At 49.1% G+C, this 20,674-nt stretch overlaps 5 non-coding genes across 5 annotated transcripts; 2 read left to right on the top strand and 3 right to left on the bottom strand.

Moving 5' to 3' along the window:
• Positions 1-2,945: 2,945 nt before the first annotated feature.
• Positions 2,946-3,059, bottom strand: LOC148631026 (U5 spliceosomal RNA). Its single transcript, XR_015934922.1, has one exon. It is a non-coding gene; the product is annotated as a U5 spliceosomal RNA (small nuclear RNA).
• Positions 3,060-11,223: 8,164 nt separating this feature from the next.
• trnag-ucc (transfer RNA glycine (anticodon UCC)) lies at positions 11,224-11,295 on the top strand. The gene has a single exon. It is a non-coding gene; the product is annotated as a tRNA-Gly (tRNA).
• An 833-nt stretch (positions 11,296-12,128) lies between these two features.
• LOC148631024 (U4 spliceosomal RNA) lies at positions 12,129-12,270 on the bottom strand. Its single transcript, XR_015934914.1, has one exon. It is a non-coding gene; the product is annotated as a U4 spliceosomal RNA (small nuclear RNA).
• A 4,709-nt stretch (positions 12,271-16,979) lies between these two features.
• trnak-cuu (transfer RNA lysine (anticodon CUU)) lies at positions 16,980-17,052 on the bottom strand. Its single transcript has one exon. It is a non-coding gene; the product is annotated as a tRNA-Lys (tRNA).
• A 1,430-nt stretch (positions 17,053-18,482) lies between these two features.
• On the top strand, positions 18,483-18,555 carry trnav-aac (transfer RNA valine (anticodon AAC)). Its single transcript has one exon. It is a non-coding gene; the product is annotated as a tRNA-Val (tRNA).
• The last annotated feature ends 2,119 nt before the right edge of the window (positions 18,556-20,674 follow it).

The following is a 20,674-nucleotide window of genomic DNA, read 5'->3' as shown; positions in this document are numbered from 1 at the left end:
CCTCATTATCAGTTTCATTCAGCCAGTTTGTATACAAAGAGGCTTCGTGTTTAGATTCTTCCTCTTTTGGGGTGGTGACAGGCTTCTACATAAAAAGGAAAAGGGCTGTGCACATCAGTCCCAAGCAGGTTATCCCCATCTGTCCTTGTGGAGACATCACTCCTGCGCTTTGCTCAGTTCGTTTGTGACCTTTTTACAGTGGGAAGCATGAATCCAGGGCACCATTTCTGTGACCTTCACAGCAGGGGCAGTGGTCAGCAGCACCTGGTACAGCCCCCTCCACCTGAGTGAACACCATTTCTTTTTCCTGAAGTCTTTCACCAGAATCCAGTCTCCTTATTCACTCATTAGTTCTTACAGCACAGGTAAATCCCTGTGGGCTGGAGCCCAGCATAATCTTAGGCTTTTTTGGTCAACATTGGTCAACAGATTGGTCAACAACTGGGTAATAACTCTTAGAAAAATCTACACATTGTTCCCCTGCCTCAGCTGTGACGTTTTGCAGAACAATTCTAGCTGAAGTTGTAAAATTTCTCTTTGTTCCGTTCCTGCAAAACATCTTATTATGAACAAACAAACCACAATAATCATTTGCATCTAGGGGAATCACTCCCAAGGGTAACCCCCCTTAAAGCTATATTGTTCTACCCATCAGGTTCTGCCACTAGATAAGAGAACCTTTCCCATGAAATCATTTTTTGACCTTCATGATCCCTTCAGGGCGTACAATTAGCACAGAAGCAGCAGCTTTAGTCCACATGTTTTTCAAACAGGATATTAACGATATGATCATAACGAATAATACCAGACCCACAAATATGTATTGAACCAGAGACCCTCTCCATGTTCCTAGCACAGACTGTAGCCATGCACCAATACCCCAATCATCTGGATTATAATTATGATATATATTTTTCTTCATCATAGTGCTTTGCTAAGTCCTAGCAACCTACAATACTACAATAGAGAATTAGCAAATTCAACAATCCATTCGTCCAGCTAAATTCGTCCCCCCAGGAAGTTTCATTGATTGGCCCGTGATGATATCAAACAGGCTGTTACACAGTTCTGTTTGATCCAGCCCGCATCCCATGGTGTTCCTTCAGTCTGATGTCTAGTCGATCTTTCAGAGATCTGTTCCTTCATTCCACTGTTCCAGCAGACTGAGGGTGATCTCAGTCCATCTCACTCCGAACAATGCAGCCACAGCCTGACACACCTTCCCTGTGAAGTGTGTTCCTTGATCATAATACAAGGGGCAGGGCAGTGCCCACCGAGGGCTTATCTCTGTTATCAAGTGTTTGGTAGACACAGAGGCAGTGGCAGCAACCCACCGGGAAAACAGATTATAAGAGCCCAGGTTTCCCTTTACAATTTTCAATTTCCCAGGTTTGAAAGGTTCCTCAGGAGCAGGCCTTTTGAGCTGTTGCACCCGCACCTGAACTGTAGTTGAGTTCCTTTGATAAACATTACATCCACATTAGATACCACATAAGTGGTTACTGCTTCAAACCCAGTTCTCACCCAGTTTTGGGTAACCGGCACACCATTTGACTCCCACCTGGGTGTCCAACAGAGTGCATTTGTCGGGCTATAAAGGGCATTAGGCTGTGAGGGCATGCAGGGCGTCTGGTGTGCTGTCAGCTCCACACCCCATCATCCTGCAGCCCCATAATCTTTTCTAACCATGTCCATTTCTCTGCTTCACAGAGGTCTCAGACTACTGTTCTACAAGTATTGCTCACCTGACAGTTGCATCTGCAAAGTTGTTCCCTCGAGTTACTGGAAACATTTCTTTATTATGTGATTTACACATTACCACAGCTACTTCAGTCAGTAGCTGCAAAGCTTCTAATAGTTCAGAGATAAACCCAGCATTCTTAACTGGAGTCCCTGCCGTGTTGAGAAAATCCCTATTCCTCCACCACCATCCAAAATTGTGGCATGCACCAAATGTATATATAGAGTCTATATACATATGCAGCCATTCAAAACAAGCGGGGTATGCTGCGGTATAACACGGTGGGAGTGTCGCAGTATACCGCATCATACCGGACGCAAATTAGATTATGTTAATAGTATCCGGAATCACCTTGTAAAATCGCCAGGTGGAGCTAATAAAGGTTAACCTCTCCTGTACAGCATTTGAGCTGTCACCAGAAAACGTCAGTTTTGAATCCTGATCACTGCTGAGGGACAATCTTTATTCAATTAAGAATTTAAGGTGTATACTCTTTAGACTTTTAAATTTAAACAGTGTATTACAGCATGTTAATCATTAAACATTAAAAAGGCGGTATATTTTATAAAAGCAAGATTGTTCTGTTGGACAAAAGTACACAACCTACCACCTTTATCATAAATATTTTAAATATGCAGGAATATTTTATGCATCAAAGTCTTTACTGAAGATATTACTAAGAGTATTAATAATGAATGACCTTGGACAAGCTGTAAGCTCAAAGTATTACCCTGGTCCACATTCTTTGTAACCGTCTTTGTAAACGAAAATAGTTTATTTTTTCATTGACAAAAAGTAACACCACAGCATTTAGTTGATCCGATCACGCAAGCCCAGGCCGCCTTCAAGGCCTCTGCCCTGCCGGTCGTGGTTGGCAATACACCTGGCCTTACAAACGAGCCAGTGGGGCCCGTTCAGCTCCGGGCTCATCGCCTGCGGCTCACGGCTTGCGAGCGTGCCCAATCCGTGCGATAACTCGGAAAACACCCGGCCACACTGTGCCGGAAACGACGCACTCTGGGAAGCCGCTATGCAGGCAAGGTCCCAAGATCCCCTGCGGCCGGACACTTCCCGCCCCCCAAAGAAAAGCACGCCAATCAGACGGCCGGAGACCGAGGACTCGCGGAGCAGACGACCACAATCACCATTACAAGAGCGATTGCGAACGTGCTTGTTTTCTCTCTTTGACCAACCCAGCTGCGACCCACCCGAAGGCAGGGAAGCACAAAAATTGCATGGAACTCATTCATGCTCCTCTCCACGGAAATCTTTAGTAAAAGGCGAAAGATTTGTACGAGATGAAAAGAAACCAGAGTGCATGGCTGATTAAGGCCATTTAAGGCCTTAATCTGGCAATTAAGGCCCACACCGATCCTGAGCCTCAGAACTCCGGGCGCAATTAAGGCCCAAACCAGTTCTGACCTTCAGAACTCCGGGCGCAATTAAGGCCCACACCAGTCCTGAACTTCACGGTAAGGGTCCAAAACCCGTTCAAAAACTCCACGCGCAATTAAGGCATAAACCAGCTTCGAACGCCTGTACACAATACCGCGGAACCCCTGCCAGACCAAATTCTGGGCTTACAGCAAACAACCCATTACATACACCGGTGTCTTCCCCGGGCCAGAGGAATTCAGAAACTCACGTTTACTCCGTCATCTCGGGCGATTCTCGCAGGGAGCAGAGATTTCCCAATCGGTCAGAGAGAGTCGGGACTTTTAAATAAAAGAGGAGTCCTTACCTCTTAGTTATGTGCGCGCTGACCATCTCTCCTGCCGATGGGAAGTTCTGCGCCTTCTGGAGCATCCGCCGACTACGCCAAATTTGTTGTAACAGAAGAAATAAGGTTCTTGATCCCGAGATGAAGTAAAACAGATGAGTTTATTGCATGCAAGGAACAATAAAGCCAAAGTCTTGTTTCCCGCAAGAAACAACAAAACCGAAGTATTGTTCCCCGTACTGTTACAAACTTTTGGGTTATATAGTGTTTTCTTCTCCGTTTCTGACGTCACTCGGTCTGATGGTAAAGAGGGGGGTTCATGGTATTTGGCCAGTTTACGATGTTCTGGACAAATGGTCAGTTTAACATTACACCCAGGGGGGTTCCTAGCTTGCATCTGCAATCCTTATCAGTTAACCCCCCTTTCCTGCCATAAACCCCAGTTTGTGACTTGAAAGTCTAAACCCCCTACAGAAAGGATTAAATTCAAACCCCCGTCTCCACATCTTTCTTCAGTATCTTAATAAAGTGAAGGAGCTGCCCCTTCGCCAAGGCGGTGTGGGGCAGAATGGACAACATAATGCAACTCCTGGAAACGAATGCGGTGCTCAGCTACCAGTACATTCTGCTGGGGCTGGCACCTACCGGACTGGACAGGGGGACGCAGTTCCTGATGTGGCTGCTGCTGTCCCTCACAAAGAAAGGCCTGTGGGACGCGAGAAACAATCTCATCCGGCACAACAACAAGTGGGGAGCGAGGGAGCTGGAAGAGAGGATCCTGGCGGACCTCAGGAGGAGGATGAAGCGCGACGTTGCTAAATGGGGTTTCCCCACGGCAAAGGAGCACTGGAAAGGCCTATGGACCCTGTACAGGGATTAATGGTTTACAGCAAGCGGTAGGGTTTGGAGGGACTCTCATAATAGCGCAAATCCGCCCACCCTTGCAAGGATTGATAACGGACAATCACCGCCGTTCCGCCGATGTTTTAATTTTGTGGAGTGTTATCGTGTGAGACGTTTCCCTTTGAGATGTGTTTTTTTTCGGAATAAAGTATATTTTATAAGAAAAAAAAAAGATTGTACCATAAAGATTTCCATGGAGAGGACTATGGTTTCCTGCAGGACTATGCCGGTAGGAGGACCAGGTTCCACAACTTCAAGGGGCTGTGTCGAGGCGATCCACAGTACTGTCAGGACCAGCCCTGGCAGTTTTAGGATTCCCATTCTGGAACATAGATGAGGCACATGGTACAGTTCCACTATAATTTTGAATATATTTTCCTAGCAGGACCTACAGTACAGTACCTAACTACCTGCAGCTACAAAGGGGCACCCCCCTCTTTGATCGGGTTTGGACGTTTAACCCTATTCTGTGTTCTCCGGCGCCATTTGAGGTGGGCGATACAACCGGAGGTGGTTGCGATGCACCCACTTGTAGACCAGAGATTGCCTTCCCTTCTCAATCTGAATTCGATAAGCTACCGGTGATACCTACCTTATCGACAATCTCGTGGGGTCCTGTCCAACTGGGTAAGAACTTCCGGGCCACCCCTGTGGGTTTGGCAAATTGGAAGTACAGGACCTTGTCTCCTACTTGGAGTTCCTGGTTAACTGCCTTTCGGTCATAGTATGCTTTCCTACCCTCTGCACTCCTTCCCAGATTGTTCTGGGCAAAAGCAAAGGTTGCCTGCAGATGTGCTCGCAGGTCTGACACATACTGATGGGCCGTAGCAGCCCCCGTCGTGCTCAGGTCCTCCACCCCATAAAGACAGTGTAGGGGAAGAGTCATCTTCCGACCTGTCATCATCTCAAAAGGTGGGACCCCCGTAGAGCAATGGGGCTTACCTCGGATGGCCATCAGAACCAGGGGCAGCTTAATGTCTCAGTCCCTACTGCTGTTGGAGACAAACTTTTTGAGCATACTAACCACCGTTCGGTTTGCCCTTTCTGCCTGGCCCGAGGATTGAGGGTGGTAGGAGATATGCAACTGGGTCTTGACCCCAAGCATATTCCACAGGGTTGCCATTACTGTAGCTGTGAAATGGGTTCCCCGATCTGAGACCACGGTCAGGGGGAATCCCCATCGACTGAACACATGGTTCACCAACAGCACTGCAGTTGTCTCTGCCGTGTCGTTGGGTGCTGAGAGGCACTCAATCCATTTTGTGAATGCACACGTAACAGTGAGGAAATATTTGTTCCCTCTGGATGACCTCACCAGTGGCCCCACCCAATCCATTTGAAGATTGGACCAGGTGAATGTCATGCCCTTTTTCTGGAGTGGTGCACGGTGCAAGGGCCGTGATGGTTGGAACTGGCTACACGTCAGACACCCCTTTACATACGCGGCGATGTCTTGGCCCATGTGAGGCCAGAATGCCACCTGCTGGATAGTGTCGTATGTAGCCTTGATTCCCCGGTGACCCCCACAGGGTTCGTCATGAGCGTGTTGGATCATGACCCCCCGATGACAGTGGGGAACTACCCACTTTGGGACACCTTGTGCAACTGGTACACAAACCAACAACCCCTTTATAATTTTTAGGTTGTCTTTCACCTCTGCCAGCTCCTTCAGCTCCAGAGACTGGCTCAGCACCTGCTCCGAAAGAGGTTGACGCACTGGGTCAGCGATATGCTGATACATTTGCCCAATTGCTGGGTCCTGTTTCTGCATTTCCGCAAGATCGGTGTTAAAACCCTGTGACCCAAGCACTACAGATTGAGGGTCAGCTCCGACATCCTGTCTAGCCCTGCTTCGGGTAACCGCCTTGACCTCAGCCACGAATTCTGGGGGTAGCCATTCCTGCTGGAACTGCCAGGGTTCACCCTCTAAGGCGCCAGATTTGGCCAACCGGTCGGCCTCATCATTCCCGTCTTTGTCGGGTCCCTTCACCTGGGAGTGTCCCTTCACCTTCCTCCAGTAAACCATCATTCCAGCCTCGGTCGTGAGCTTGTCACTGGCCAGGAACAACTCTTTGTTCTTTACTTCCTTGCCCCGGGCATTTTTCATGCCGTTACCCTTCCAATACGGAACGTGAGACACGAAGCTATGTCGGGCGTAGTTCGAGTCACTACAGATGACAAACTGTTTAAGGCCATGTGTCAGGGCCTGCTGGAGGGTGATCAGCACCCCAGCTACTTCCGCATACTGACTAGTCTTTGGTCCTAGCTTATAGCGGGTCGGCCCACAGGGAGTATTGTCTTGCCAGACTACTCCTACCCCTGCTAGCACCTGCTGTTCGTGGCGAAAAGAGCAACCGTCAACATAGGCCATGGGTAAGCCCTGGCCCACGTTCTCATCGTAGTACCGATGATTGTTCGGTAGCTCAGCAGCGGGAATTGTTTCTGGAGCTTCCATGTCAGTGTCACAGCCGTGACACACTTGGCCCAAAGCCAGGCCCTGTCCCAGGTACATTTTCTTGCTCTGTGCATAACGTACCTCTATCTCATAGCCTTGTAGGGCCATCATTCATGCCACAATCCTGCTATTTGACACCCTGCCCGCTTTCAGTCTCTGGCTATGCAGGAATGTCACAGGTTGGTGGCAGGTTTCGATGATGATCTTTTGTCCCCCAACATAACTACGGAAGTGTTCTACCGACCAGACCGTAGACAACAGGGCCTTCTCGCAGTCCAAGAACTTTTGCTCCACTGGGCTCAGGGCTCGACTGGCATATGCCACCACCCTTCACTCTTGGTTATATTCCTGACTCAGAGCAGCCCCAAGGCAGTGCTCTGAGAACCCTGCTTCAAGGTAGAAGACCTTATTTTTGTCAGGGTAGGCCAAGCTCGGCGCACTACCGAGTCTGCGCTTCAGCTCCATCACAGCCTGTTCTGGGGAAGGCCCCCACTCAAAGGGCACGTCTTTCTGCAACAGCTTGTGGAGGGGCCTTGCTATTTCAGCGTAATCCTCAATGAACTGCTGGGAATAATTACATACTCCCAGAAAGCTGCGCAGTTCAGACAGGTTAGTGGGCGACTTCATATTCTGGATAGCTTGGACTCTGCTGGACTGTGGCTGTATGCCTTGGGCTCCAACCAACAGTCCCACGTACTCCACTTGGGTCCTACACCACTGTCCCTTAGCCAGGGACAGTTTGGCCCCTGCACAGGAGAGCTGGGTCAACACATGCCTGATCTCGGCCATGTGTTCTTCCCAGGTCTGACTCCTCATCAGAATATCGTCCACATAGACCAGGTTGCCCCTGGCGGCTGCATCACTCATGGCTTTGTGCAGAAATATGTTGAACTCCGCTGGGGAGTTGGAATACCCAAAGGGGCATCGATTCCAGGTGAACTGCCTGTTTCCAAAGGAAAAGGCCAGTTTGTACTGGTCTGTTGGTTCTACCTTAAGGGTCCAGAACCCATTGGCCACATCCACTGTGGTGAAATATTTCGCTGTTGTCACCTTGGATAACTCCTGATCTAGGTAGATCATTGGCCATCGTGACAAAGGAACCTGTTTATTCAGCTGCCGGTAGTCAATGGTCAGACGCCATTTACCATTGGGTTTCAGCACCGGCCACAGTGGGGAGTTATAAGTGGAGTTACACTCCCTTATGATCTGACGCTCTAGTAGAGCATCCAACGTCTGCTTTATGGACTCGTATGCCGTGAGGGGAATGCGATACTGCCTGACATAGGTTGGGCGGGCGCCAGGGGCCGTTGGAATGCGCACTGTGTTCAAATCCGTCACCCCGCAGTCATAGGCGTCCCGTGCAAACACTTCCCGGAAATCCTGGAAATTCTGACGCAGCTGCTGACGCTGGCTTTCCGTTTCCAGGGCATCTGCCTTGCCAACCTGTTCCTGTACCTGCTCTAGGAACCCCGCTTTTGACGGCATGGCGGTATCCCGGGTCGTACTCTCGGCTGAGTGGTCCATCGGAACACCTGCGTGTACTGTGTACACAACCATCTCATCCTTATCGCTAAGGTCCACCCTGCACACCTCCTGGTTGCAGAATCCCTCTATTGGCATAATTGCAATCATCCGCCGGGGGTAGGTGTAGTACACCTGCTCGGTTCCCCCCTCCCTGGCCAAGGGACCAGGGAGCTGCCCCAGTACTGGGATGGCTAGTTCGAAATCATAGAAACCATTGTCAATTACCAGTCCCATGTCAGTGCGAGCAGGGATTTTGACATCTTGTTTTGCTATGTTCTGCACCAACAGGCAGGTGGCTCGGCCATTCCGTTCCAGTCTGGGGGTACAACAGACTGCTAGGTTCAGTCTGATAAACTGAGCTGATGGTTGGAAGAAAACCATCTCAGCGTCCATTCTCTGTCCCTTCTTTAGGACAAGGCGTACTGGAAACCCTGCTGTTGACGCAGGAACGATCAGGTCCGATTCGTTTACTACCTGGCAGGCCTGAGGAATCGTCTGACCTGACCGAATGTTCTCGGGGTCACCGCTTAGAGAGTGGGCATCTGGGTCCACCCGTGTCCACAGCACACTGTTTACTGTGTCCAGCTGGGCGCCCAGTCGAACCAATAGGTACTTCCAATAGGAAGTAGTGAGCAAACTTCCTTTTTCCGATGGAGATGGAAGCTACACAGCTTCCTTTGCTCCAAATGGACCTATGAGATGGGGGTGCCCACCACAGAACCTGTGACTGCGTCACCAGGGTCACTTGACAGCTTGGCGACAGGTCCTCGAACAGACCTTCACTGATTATGGACTTCTCAGAGCTGAGGCTAAGAATTACATCATCAACCTGCACTTCTGCCACCTGGACCCCCTCCCACCACCATGGGGTGGTATTCCTGGACCCCCTGAGGTACCAGGGTGCACAGAAAGGACTCCCATTCATTACCGGACAGGGAGATCCACTCTTCTTCAGGGATGAAAAGGGGGTGTGCTTTACCTGGCGGGTCAAGCAGCTGCTTGGAGCACTGCTCCTGTAGTTGGGAGACCGTGGGAGTGCTGGCCTGGGCAGGACTTCCCTGTAGTTTTGGAAAGCAAGAAGAGACATTTATTCTCGTCCAGAGGAACCAGGAGGAACCTCCAACTCAGCTATAGTGTTCAGTGGGCACTGTGTGATCACAGCATAACCACTGAATCCCCCTTTTTGCTGTGCAACAGGCTTAGGGTTTTTGACCTGAGCCCACAATTTTCCACGCTGGCAGTCCACCAGAGGCTCCAGCCTGTCAAGCAGGTCTTGGCCAATGAGTAGTGGCTCTGTTTTAAACCTAGAGATGTAAACAGGATGCACCACGTTCATTGGCCCGAAGCTAAGTGCCACCCACACTCGGTGTGTGATCCTGGCATGATCCTGGGTATAGCTGGAAATATCTATCTTACACGGTTCTACCTTAAGTCTGATGCCTTTTCCTTTCGCTACTCGTTTGAGCTCGCTGAGTAGATCGGCTGACATCAAACTAATTTCAGCCCCAGTGTCAATCAGTGCTTCTCTATCTAAGACGTTTTCAAGAGAAACCTTGATATAAATACGCCTTGCTTTGCCTTTCTGGCTGAGATTCCCTAAGAATTGTTGGAAGCCTGCCTCTTCTTTGACTTCAGGGGCGGGGTCAGCGCCCAACTCAGAGTCACAGCCTTCTTCCAGGCAGGAACCCTCCCACCCAATCAGATAGACTGAGGGAGGGGCTTGGGACGGATCCCCGCCTCCTCCAGTGAGAAGGGGCGTGGTCCCCCTAAGCTCATTCACACTTCCGGCATTCGGTGCGGAAGGTTTACCCTGTCCTGATCTCTCAGGCAGGGCTTGTTCAAGCCTGGCCAGGCGGGCTGCAGTCGACTCCCTTCGTCCAGTCTTATGATAGACTCTGCCTGAGCCCTTGCCTTCCCCGTAGCGCTCACGGTGGCTCTGACGCTTAGTGCGGTCCTGCCTGCCTATTTTGCGCCGGGGCTTAGCGAGCTCAGGAACCTCAGCTGCCTCGAGCTGAGGCGAGTCGTCAACCCTGCTGGCTTTAGTGGCGAACACGGCCGTTTTAGCAGGTTTTCGCTCTGAGGAAGCAGAGACTTCAGCTCCCCAGGCTTTTTGAGCCAACCTTCTAATGTCAGCCATTTTCATCGCTTTTGCATCAGTGTGCATCACAATCATTTTCCTGACTGAGGGATGCAGATTAGCAATGAATAAACCTTTGAAATTCACATTCTCTTCGCAACCCTCTTCATTCCGCCCTGCAAAATAAGTGCGCCTAAGCCTCTGATAATAGTCGCGAGGGGCTTCAGCTTTTTCGTGCTTAATATGGTGCACAGCGGCCACGGCAGCTATGGGATCGATAAAAGCCGAAAATTCTCCGATCATTGCCTGACACAGCTCCTCAAAGCTATTACAGACCTCCGGTCCTTGTCTAGACATCCACGCAGGGCAGTCGTTGCTCCGAGGGGATCTACCAGCAGTCCGGCTGGCTGGTAGAAAGTCTCTATGCACAGAGTGGGACCGCGAGTCCTCACAAGTCACTCTTGTGCCTGGGAAGAAGCTGGTTCGTTCCCGGTCCAGCACTGCTTCTGAATAAGCTATTCAGGTTGTCTATGAGGGTCCAGCTGTAGGGTCCAACTGTCCAACACAAACACAATCTGTAGCGTTTAGCGTGACATAGTCTTGCAGGCATCGTGCTGTCTCACTGCAATACTATACCGCTGGAGGAAACAGTCCATCTGGCCATGAAACTCATTTGAACGTCTAGCTACAGCAACTAACAATATCATGATTTATTCAGGATTTGTGGAATCAGCACGTCCCGGAGACAGCTTCCGAAATCGTGAGCATTCTCTGGTGGTGTCCTGCAGGGCTTTTGCGGGTGTGTGTTGGTGGTATAGTGGTGAGCATAGCTGCCTTCCAAGCAGTTGACCTGGGTTCGATTCCCGGCCAACGCAGTGGCGATTGGTTTTAAATGCTGTCATGAGCCTTGGATTGTGAATAGCAAAGTGAAGCCTTTTGAAAGAGCCAAAGCACTGCAAAACGGAATTGAAGGAGAATCTTAAAGGGGATTCTGAGCGGTGTCTGCATACACGCAGTCCGATACGGGTGCTGAAAGCTTGAGCTACTCTCAATGTCATGCTGCCTTTCCCCGGAGTAAATCTGTTACATTGAAAGAATGCTTCTGGCAGGTTCAAAAAGGGACCCTTGTTAATTGGAGAAATCAATGATTTCGAATGAATTCTGTATGCGTTAAAAGACAGCTATACACAGAAAACATGCAGGACACTGCTCATGATGTCTCAGTGCGTTTTTCCAAGCCATCTGACAAAGCCCGCCCACTGAAAACTGCAGCAGATCGTGTAAAGACGTTCAACTTTGTAACTACTGCACGCACAGGAAGCAGAATAAATTCCTCTTTTCAAACTGTCAAAGGTTTGCTTTGCGAACGCTGCAGGACATCGCACAATCTCTTTTGAACGGGGACAAACCATTTCTTATGGGGCGCAGTAAGTACAGACGTTTAAAAAGCTCCACTCATGCCGACGATGCAGCATGAAGAAGCGCAACCTAACTTTTGACAGACAAAAGCCGGGCGCCGCTACGAGCAATATGAAATCAAACTGACAGCACACGGCGTTTCGCGCTAACTCAAAAGTGATCTCGACAGACGCTGTTCTCTGCATAACGCTGAAAGAGCTAAAGAGCGTTTCTGTTGAGACGTAACAAGCTCGTTTCTTTCTACCATGATGTCACCATGACCAAATCTGTCTTTAAACACCTTGCTCAGTCTCTGACGAGACTATCAAAAATTGCTTTCGCCGATTGTATTGCAAACCGGCGGAAGCGGGGTATTGGGAAAAGTTTTCAACTAGCAATAATCGCGCCTCGGCTAAACCTCACAGGCTACGATACTGCCACTGCGCAAAGCTGACGGTTGCCAGGCAACCGCGGGGATCCTATGGAAATCGTTATCGATCGTCTCATGGCATGTCGTTGCGGTAACGCTTCATATTTGTCGTCTTCTTCTTCTTCTAGCTTGAGGTTTTGAAGAATTTCATGACAGACAAGGGCTCCGTTGGGAACAAAGGGCGTTGTGAGAAAACCGTTGCTTATTTTCAGCAGCAGAAATACAACCCTTTAAATACAAGATGACAGAACAATGACGAAGGGCGTGCCGGGAGGAACTCATGCACTACAGAGGAAAGGGGGCGGGCACGTACAGTTCACATTCAAGCCACAAGTACTCTTCTCGGATGTTACACAAACAAATCCTAACGTCTTGAAAGCATTGCAGCATGTTTGTGTCCCACTTCCCGTGGCTGCAGGACGACTGACACGAACGGACAAACACAATCTGTGGCGTTTAGCGTGACATAGTCTTGCAGGCATCGTGCTGTCTCACTGCAATACTATACCGCTGGAGGAAACAGCCCGGGTTCGATGAGCCTTGGAATGTGACTAGGAAAGTGAAGCCTTTTGAAAGAGGTAAAACACTGCTCAAAGGAACTGAGGGAGAATCTTACAGGGGATTCTGAGCGGTGTCTAAATAAATAAATTCTTCAGTGTCTGCGGATGGCATTTTGCAGCTGGAAACAGATGTCGACGCTTTTTGAACAGAGCACCAAAAAAGCGTCTTTTTTGAAGGTACAGGTATTGAGCATTGGTGGTTCAGTGGAAGAATTCTTGCCTGCCAAGTAAGAGGCTCGGGTTCGATTCCTGGCCAATGCAGTGGCTTTTGCATGCTCACCACTATACCACCAACACACGCCCACAGGATCCCAGCAGGACACCACCAGAGAATGCTCACGATTTCGGAAGCTGTCTCCGGGATGTTCTGATTCCACACATCCTGAATAAATCATGATATTGTTAGTTGCTGTAGCTAGACGTTCAAATGAGTTTCATGGCCAGATGGACTGTTTCCTCCAGTGGTATAGTATTGCAGTGAGACAGCACGATGCCTGCAAGACTATGTCACGCTAAACGCCACAGATTGTGTTTGTCCAAATTTGAACTTTCACAATAGCATGCTAGCAGACAAATGCGCCTCAGAGGACTTAAGGCTGGCTGTTATATGCTGGAATTACCTTTTTTTGACGCTCTTACGAATGCGATGTCAACGAAAACAGAACAAAGCACAAAAAAACCCTCAAGTCCTGCAGTTGGATAGAATGCCGTTACACGTCCAAGCCGTATTTGACTTCATCCTACCATTGCAACACGGGGCGTATATGGAAACGAACACACGCTACGAATTGTCTCTAATCAGTCCCTACAGTTGTAAGGCGCCTGGAAGCATGCACCCCCATCATTAATCTTTGCGCATCTGTGCAAGGTAAACTCTGGAGCAGTCTTTGAAACGGCTCAAAGGAAACACGTGATTGATTCCATGTGCATCTGGGGTTCATATCTTATTTACATTTAATTCAAGGGAAAGGCTTGGGTCAGTTTCAGACGGCCTCCAACAGCGAGATTCAAGCGCCCCACCTTCAGCCCAATCTGCGCCACCAGAACGCCAACGGCTCCTCTGCGCTCCGGGGTGCGGTTGTGACCCCGTAACCTAAAGTGTTGGTGGCAGACAAATGGAGACTAACAGGTGACGTCCTAGGACATGACTACATTGTGACACTCGGTGGGGATGGTGACCATTGCTTGGAAAAGAGTGCGAGGCCCCTTTAGAAAAACATTTTGTTAACAGGCATTCTGCCTCAGCCTAAACACCTATAGCTTGAAAAGCGCATGCTATTAGACAGGCACCTCTGCAAGACCTTAAGAGTCTCTTAAACTAGTGATAGTAAGGTGTTCCCAATGGGCGATGTTCGGCTTTCAAATCATCTCTCCTTGGAAGCGCCGAGATGCAGCTGTTTAAGGCTTAGAAGCACCTGACTGTTTCACTACCTAGCTGATCACTGTCAGTCAGGGAGCTCAGAGGTGAAAAGCCTGTCTGAGAGACAATTCGCCGTCGATCAGTTCAATATGTTCCGTACCAGCTCGGCGCACCTGAGATCATCTTGGTAGCCGTGTAGCTCAGATGATTGAGAGCGTGTGTGTGTGTACCACCGTGATTGGATGCCGGTCCTTCTCAGGTCACAGTAAACCTTCTGCTGCCTAACTTCCCTTATTTTTGGGGATCCCTTTGAAAAAGCAAAGGAAAAAAAAACTGTCTCTTCATCAGCGTGATCAACCTCACCCAGTGTGGCGCAGTGGCCTAATGGCTAAGGCACTGGCACTCTAAGCCAGGGATTGTGGGTTCGAGTCCCATCTGGGGTGCTCCTGTCCCCTTTTGAGAGTACAAATGTCCTTGCAATTTGCGAAGCTACAACCCCACCTTACTCAGTGAGCGGCTCTGCTTTTCTCTCACATACAGTTGGAAGAAAAACTTTTGTAAACAGCCCTTCGGAATGATGTGGATTTCTGCATGAATGGCTCCTAACATGTGATCTTATCTTTATCTAAGTCATAATAATCAATAAAGAGAGTCTGATTTAACAAACAACACACGCCCAACATTTGACATTGCTGTTTTAACAAATGTTTTAAACAATCAAGGTCATTGATGGAAAAAGTACGTGAACCCTTATATTAAGGAGCTAGTGGAACCTCCTTTATTGACAAAAACCTCAACCCCCACTTTCTGTAGCGGCTGGTCAGACCTGAGCAGCGGTTAGGAGGTATTTTGGCCTATTCCTCTATGCAAAACTGTTTCAGTTCATGTATATTTTTGGGATGTCTTGCGCTGAACGGCCTGCTTCAGATCATGCCACAGCACTTCAATGGGATTGGGGTCAGGACTCTTACTTGGCCATCCCAAAATACGGAATTTCTTCTGTTTCAGCCACTCTGTTGTTGATGTACTCCTTTATTTTTGTCATGCTGCATGACCCAGCGTCTTTCGAGTTTTAGATCACAGGCAGACACCCTGACATTCTGCTGTAGAATTTCCTGATACATCTTGGAATTCATCGGTCCCTCGATGATTGCAAGCCGTACAGCCTCCGCCATGCTTCCCAGGTGGGATGAGGTTTTGGAGTTGGTATGCAGTGTTTTGTTATCTCCAAACATAACGCTGTGCACATTTACCAACAAGTTCAACTTTTGTCACGTCTGTCCACAGAACATTGTTCCAGGAGTTGCTGTGGAACATCCATGTGGTCTTTAGCAAACTTGAGAGGGGCAGTGGTGGTTTTTTTGTTGGGGAGAGCAGTGGTTTCCTCCGTGGTGACCTCGGATGATCACCACTCCTGTTCAGATTTCTTCTTATGGTGGACTCATGAACACAGACGTAAGACAAAGTCAACCACCTGTTCGCTAGATCCCATCCCCACTCAGCTAGTCAAAGATTCCCTCGAAGGACTGGCAGGACCTATAATTAGTATGATGAATGCATCGCTTGCGTCAGGTGTTGTACCTGATCAATTTAAGGTAGCAGTTGTTAGACCGCTCCTTAAGAAGTCAAATTTGGATCCACAAGTTCTTAACAACTACAGGCCTGTCTCAAAGGTCCCATTTCAATCTAAAAGTCTTGAGAGAATAGTTGTTGCCCAACGTCAATCGTATCTGGATTCAAATAATATAATTGAGAAATTTCAGTCTGGTTTCTGAAACTGCATTAACGAGAGTCGTAAATGATATTCTCTTAGCTACTGATGCGGGGAATGCAACAGTGCTTGTGCTTCTAGATCTTAGAGCTGCCTTTGACACGGTTGACCTCTCTGTTTTGTTACACAGGCTTGAGTTTGAGGTTGGCTTATCTGGAACCGTCCTTCAGTGGTTTACTTCACATTTTACTCATCGTTTTCATTATGTTCAAATATCTAATAATTGTACTGCTTCATCAACGTCACCAGTTCAATTTGGGGTACCAGATGGATCAGTGCCGGGACCAATATTGCTCTCTCTCTCTACATGCTGCTGCTAGGTAGGATAATAAGAAAAAATAATATGAACTTTCATTCATATGCTGATGACACTCAAATAAACATTTTGTTTCCACCAAATGACAACTCTTCTATTATCACTTTAGTTAAATGCATTAATGAAGGAAAGACTTGGATGTGTGAAAACTTTTTGTAACTCAACTCTGAGAAAACTGAGGATCTGTTGATCGGAGGCAACAATACTTAAGAATTCCTTAAGAAGAATAGATCTCGGCCCACCATCCCAATGCCTCCATCTCAAAACAGCAACCTCCCACTGCCCTTAGTCTGCAAGGCAGTCCTTTCAAGTGCGATGATGACGCCGGGACCTTCGTTGCCTATTGTACGAGCTGAACTTTTGTGCTCATCAATTCAACGCTCTTTCCATCAACTCATCTTGTCTTTTGACGCTTCGTGTTTTGTGCTCCTTTGACTATCGGCATATCGGGTGACTGCAAACACTGAAGTTCTTGCTTACGGAGTGTGGAACAGTGTTTTCAAGTGATCGCTGTTCTGTCATGTTGACGCCGAGTGAATCTTTCTTTGGCAACATGGGCAGGCTGACAGCAAAAGTAATGGCAAATTTCTTGACTTATTTCTGAATATGAATGTTCTTTAGAAAAGGGATGCGGCGTTGCTTCTCCCCCGTGTAAAGGTCACGCATTCCAGACGTGGTTATGAGCGAACAGTTGCCGCAAGTGTTTGAAAAGAGCAAGCAGCCATGCCCCGTGTGAGGATCAAACTCAGGACCTTCAGATAAAGAGACTGATGCGCTACCAACTACGCCAACGAGGCCAGCTGCAGTGCACAGCCGGAAAGTTTGCCTCATATGGATTTCAGTCGCCCGTTCCCTAATCTTCAGACGCCCTCTGCTGGATGTTGCATTTGCCTTTTGATCTCACCGATACTTTTTTGGTCTGTTTCTGTTGCGAGTCTGTTTTTCAGATCTCACCTAGCACAAGTCTCTCTGGCTGAAGTGGCCTCTCTGCTTCAGCATCGTGCCCTCACTCAGCCATTAAAAACGTCACTCGGACTTCTGACATGCTGACATGAAATGTCAAGAGAGAGTGGCGGAGACGCTTAAGGCAGAGAGAAGATGAAGAGGGGGCGTGGCTGTGAAATGATTGACAGCTGCATGACGCTCTCCATGCAAGGTGTGACCACAGGCTAAAGGACACCTTCCGGCACATCAAGCTCTAAGCACACACCTGGAGGACGTGGGAAACGATCCCGCTACCTCTCGCATGCAAAGCGAGCGCCGTACCATGCAAGCTAACCCCCCTCGCTGGGGCTCATGCCTCGGTGTCGCCTAGTGCCGCTTGTTCCCCTCTTACCGGGTGCAGTTCACTGCCCTTCGTCTGCAAGGCAGTCGTGTAATTGCGGCTTTCTTGACTTATTGATGAAGGTCTGACTGGACGAGCGAATGACGCCTCTCCCCCGTCCTCAAGCTCGCTGACAGGATAAAATAGAAAGTGCTGCTGTGGCTCATTGGTTTAGGGGTATGATTCTCACTTAGGGTGTGGGAGGTCCCGGGTTCAACTCCCGGCTGAGCCCTTGTGTGCTCTTTTTGTCCTCGTGACTGGGAACTGATATCCACATCACCTTGCAGCATCTGCTTATGGCAAATGATGGAATGTGACTAATGACTGAACGAGCCTGGTGAATACTCATCACGTGGCACAATGAGAGCGTGCAGTCAGCTGTCCAAGGCAGCAACCTCATTGCTCGTTCAAAAGAACACGTACTGAAAACTCATCACCACTATGTCGTAAATGAGCACCGCAATCGCTTGTTGTCATGCGTCCTTACTTGGGAAATGCAGAAGCAAAAACTGCCCTCTCTCAGCCACCGAAACGTGTGCGGCTCGCCTTGCACTCTCTGCGCCTCGCATATTTATGGAGCTGTCTGCTCTTCTTTCTGTTGAAGTACGCAAGTTACGGGGCGTACTGCAGACTATGATGTGCTCAATGACAGCTTTCAAGATTTGAAAACTATGAGCTTGATGGCTCAAGTCGAACGAATGTGGTTGTTACGCAATTGATGATCAAACGCACATATTCTAACGATTCGTGAGAGTATGTTCTAAAGATCCTTGGCTCAATCCCGGGTTTCGGCATTTTGTTTCATCGCTCCCTTTGTTCCTCTCTCCAGCGCCCCCTGCCTAAAATGACGCGTCCCTTTCTCAGCCCGAAACGCAAGCGATACACCAGCAGCAAATACTACAGGTTTCCGTAGTGTAGTGGTTATCACGTTCGCCTAACACGCGAAAGGTCCCCGGTTCGAGACCGGGTGGAAACAGCCTCGATTTGCACGCTCCTGTACTTCACAGAGGTATTGAGCGACCGGTCATTTGTTCCCAATGTATTTCCGGTGCCTTCATGCACTCTTGTACCAAACGCACGTTCCTTCTCTACGCGGAGCCGATCATTTGCAATTGGGCTGTGCCGACAGACCAGGACGAGCTCTGTCGGCTCAAAAGCAGCGCAGGACCTGCAAGAACAACAGAAAGATTAGCATCCAGCGGGGGCTTCTTAGTGAGCCCAAGATCTCATCAAGAATCGGCTCCAGCAACAGGGCTGGGCGCATTGTTCCATTCTCCGACCACTCTCGGTGTAAACAAGTCCCTCCTGGTCTCTGCTTGAATTGCACTTTCCTGCGTTTGCTTTGGTGTAACTGGCTTCCCCTGCATGGGCGAATGTGAAGAAGATCCTTAGTAAGTCATTGAAGAAACCCGAGAAGAGGTCGGAGTGGCCTCTGTCGTTCATCAACGATCCAGTCAGGCAGTACTCCTCTGTAAAGCGCCGTTCGTTCACATCGATTGGCTTTTTTTTGCCTTCATTCGTGCAAGTAGTAAAAGCAGACGCCCCTATTCTGCCGTGACCCCGATTCGAACCGGGGTTGTTGCGGCCACAACGCAAAGTACTGACCACTATACGATCACGGCGAGTTACCGATACACACGTGGCAGGGCGGAAAAGGCTGTGCTCTCTTCATGTGACATAATTCGGAAAAGTCCTGACGTTGCATTTCAACTGAGTCCCAGTATACATCGACCCTTCGACACTCTGAGTGACAACTCTCTTGCGTGTTTTCTAATATTTCTGTAGTTTGCTTGCATGATGCCCGGAACAGCAGGGTTGTGCGCTCCTATATGGTCTAGCGGTTAGGATTCCTGGTTTTCACCCAGGCGGCCAGAGCTGACCATCGCTGCAGGAGGTGGGAGGGTTACTCTGGTAGACAGGGCTGACCTTTGGCAATAGGATTTATACTCTCCAAGATGATATTTGCACTTTCTGGAGAGGCGATTTTCTCCACTTCAGTAGCCCGATTTCGTCGATTGCGTGGAGAGGGCTGTAGAATGTGGCGCCGCCTTTCCTGCTCCGTCCATGACAGGCGTGCTGGACTCTGGAGAGAGAACACGGTCCATCAGCGCACACCAATAAAGGCACTGGAAGCCGCTGAATCGCATTGGCGAAGCTCAGCACTGGGCCGCTGGGCACATCTGACCACTGTTTCCGTAGTGTAGTGGTTATCACGTTCGCCTCACACGCGAAAGGTCCCCGGGTGGAAACGGACTTCAGACTTCTTTTGTCGCCACGCACAAAAGGGGATTGGGGATTCGCCTAGCGCTGTTATCGAACAGACCCACTCACCTCTTAGTGTGGCGGGATCTGCACAGTGCATGTCGCAGCGCATCCTGCTTTCACTTCAATGCGCGTCCTGATGTACCCCTGTCTCCCGCGTGACAGGTGGGGACAGGTGACAGGTCCTATACTAATGAGGAAGACATCGCTCTCTCCGACCCCCCGGCATCGTGTCCCGACCCACCGTGCTGGAAGCCGACGCGTGCTGTGATTCCTTTACGGAGCAGAAATGACAACCGAGGAGCCGAGAGATCATTTCAGCATTTCGCGTCTGAACAGAAAACACAAACGACCAACTCAGAATGACTTGCCTTTGACGCTTTTCAAAGCGTTCTTTGTGCACGACGACTGCGCCGCCTAGCAGATACAAATGGGTTGTACAACTTTGAACTAGTAAATGGAAGAGGGCTAAGCCTCCTCTCTTTTAGCCCAGGTTCGATCTGTCTCCCAGAATCACCAGGGCGCACACACACACACCCGTGCCGTTGAAGTGCTCTGCTTCATTTCTAAGGGCAACTCAACATTCACTCCTACCCCGAGTGCAGAAAAGACAGCGTCCGCAGCAACAACAGCTCAGGTCTCTGCACAGGAGCTAAGCTGCCCCCATCTCCTCTGCTCTGCGGCTCCTGCAGAGCGGAGTCCTGCCTGGAGCTGTGTTTGCAGGCGGCGGCTCCCTACGCTCTGTCTGTGCGTCGTGAAATTAATTAATAACGTTAATAAATTTATAAAGTTAATTTATAAAGTTAATAAAGTTATAAATTAGAAATTAATAA

This window comes from Lepisosteus platostomus, unplaced genomic scaffold (genome assembly GCF_059453375.1).
Source record: "Lepisosteus platostomus isolate fLepPlt1 unplaced genomic scaffold, fLepPlt1.hap1 Scaffold_84_H1, whole genome shotgun sequence".
Classification (NCBI taxonomy): Eukaryota; Metazoa; Chordata; class Actinopteri; order Semionotiformes; family Lepisosteidae; genus Lepisosteus; species Lepisosteus platostomus.
The sequence above is the reverse complement of the archived record's forward strand: the minus strand, read 5'-3'. Positions and strand labels throughout refer to the sequence as shown.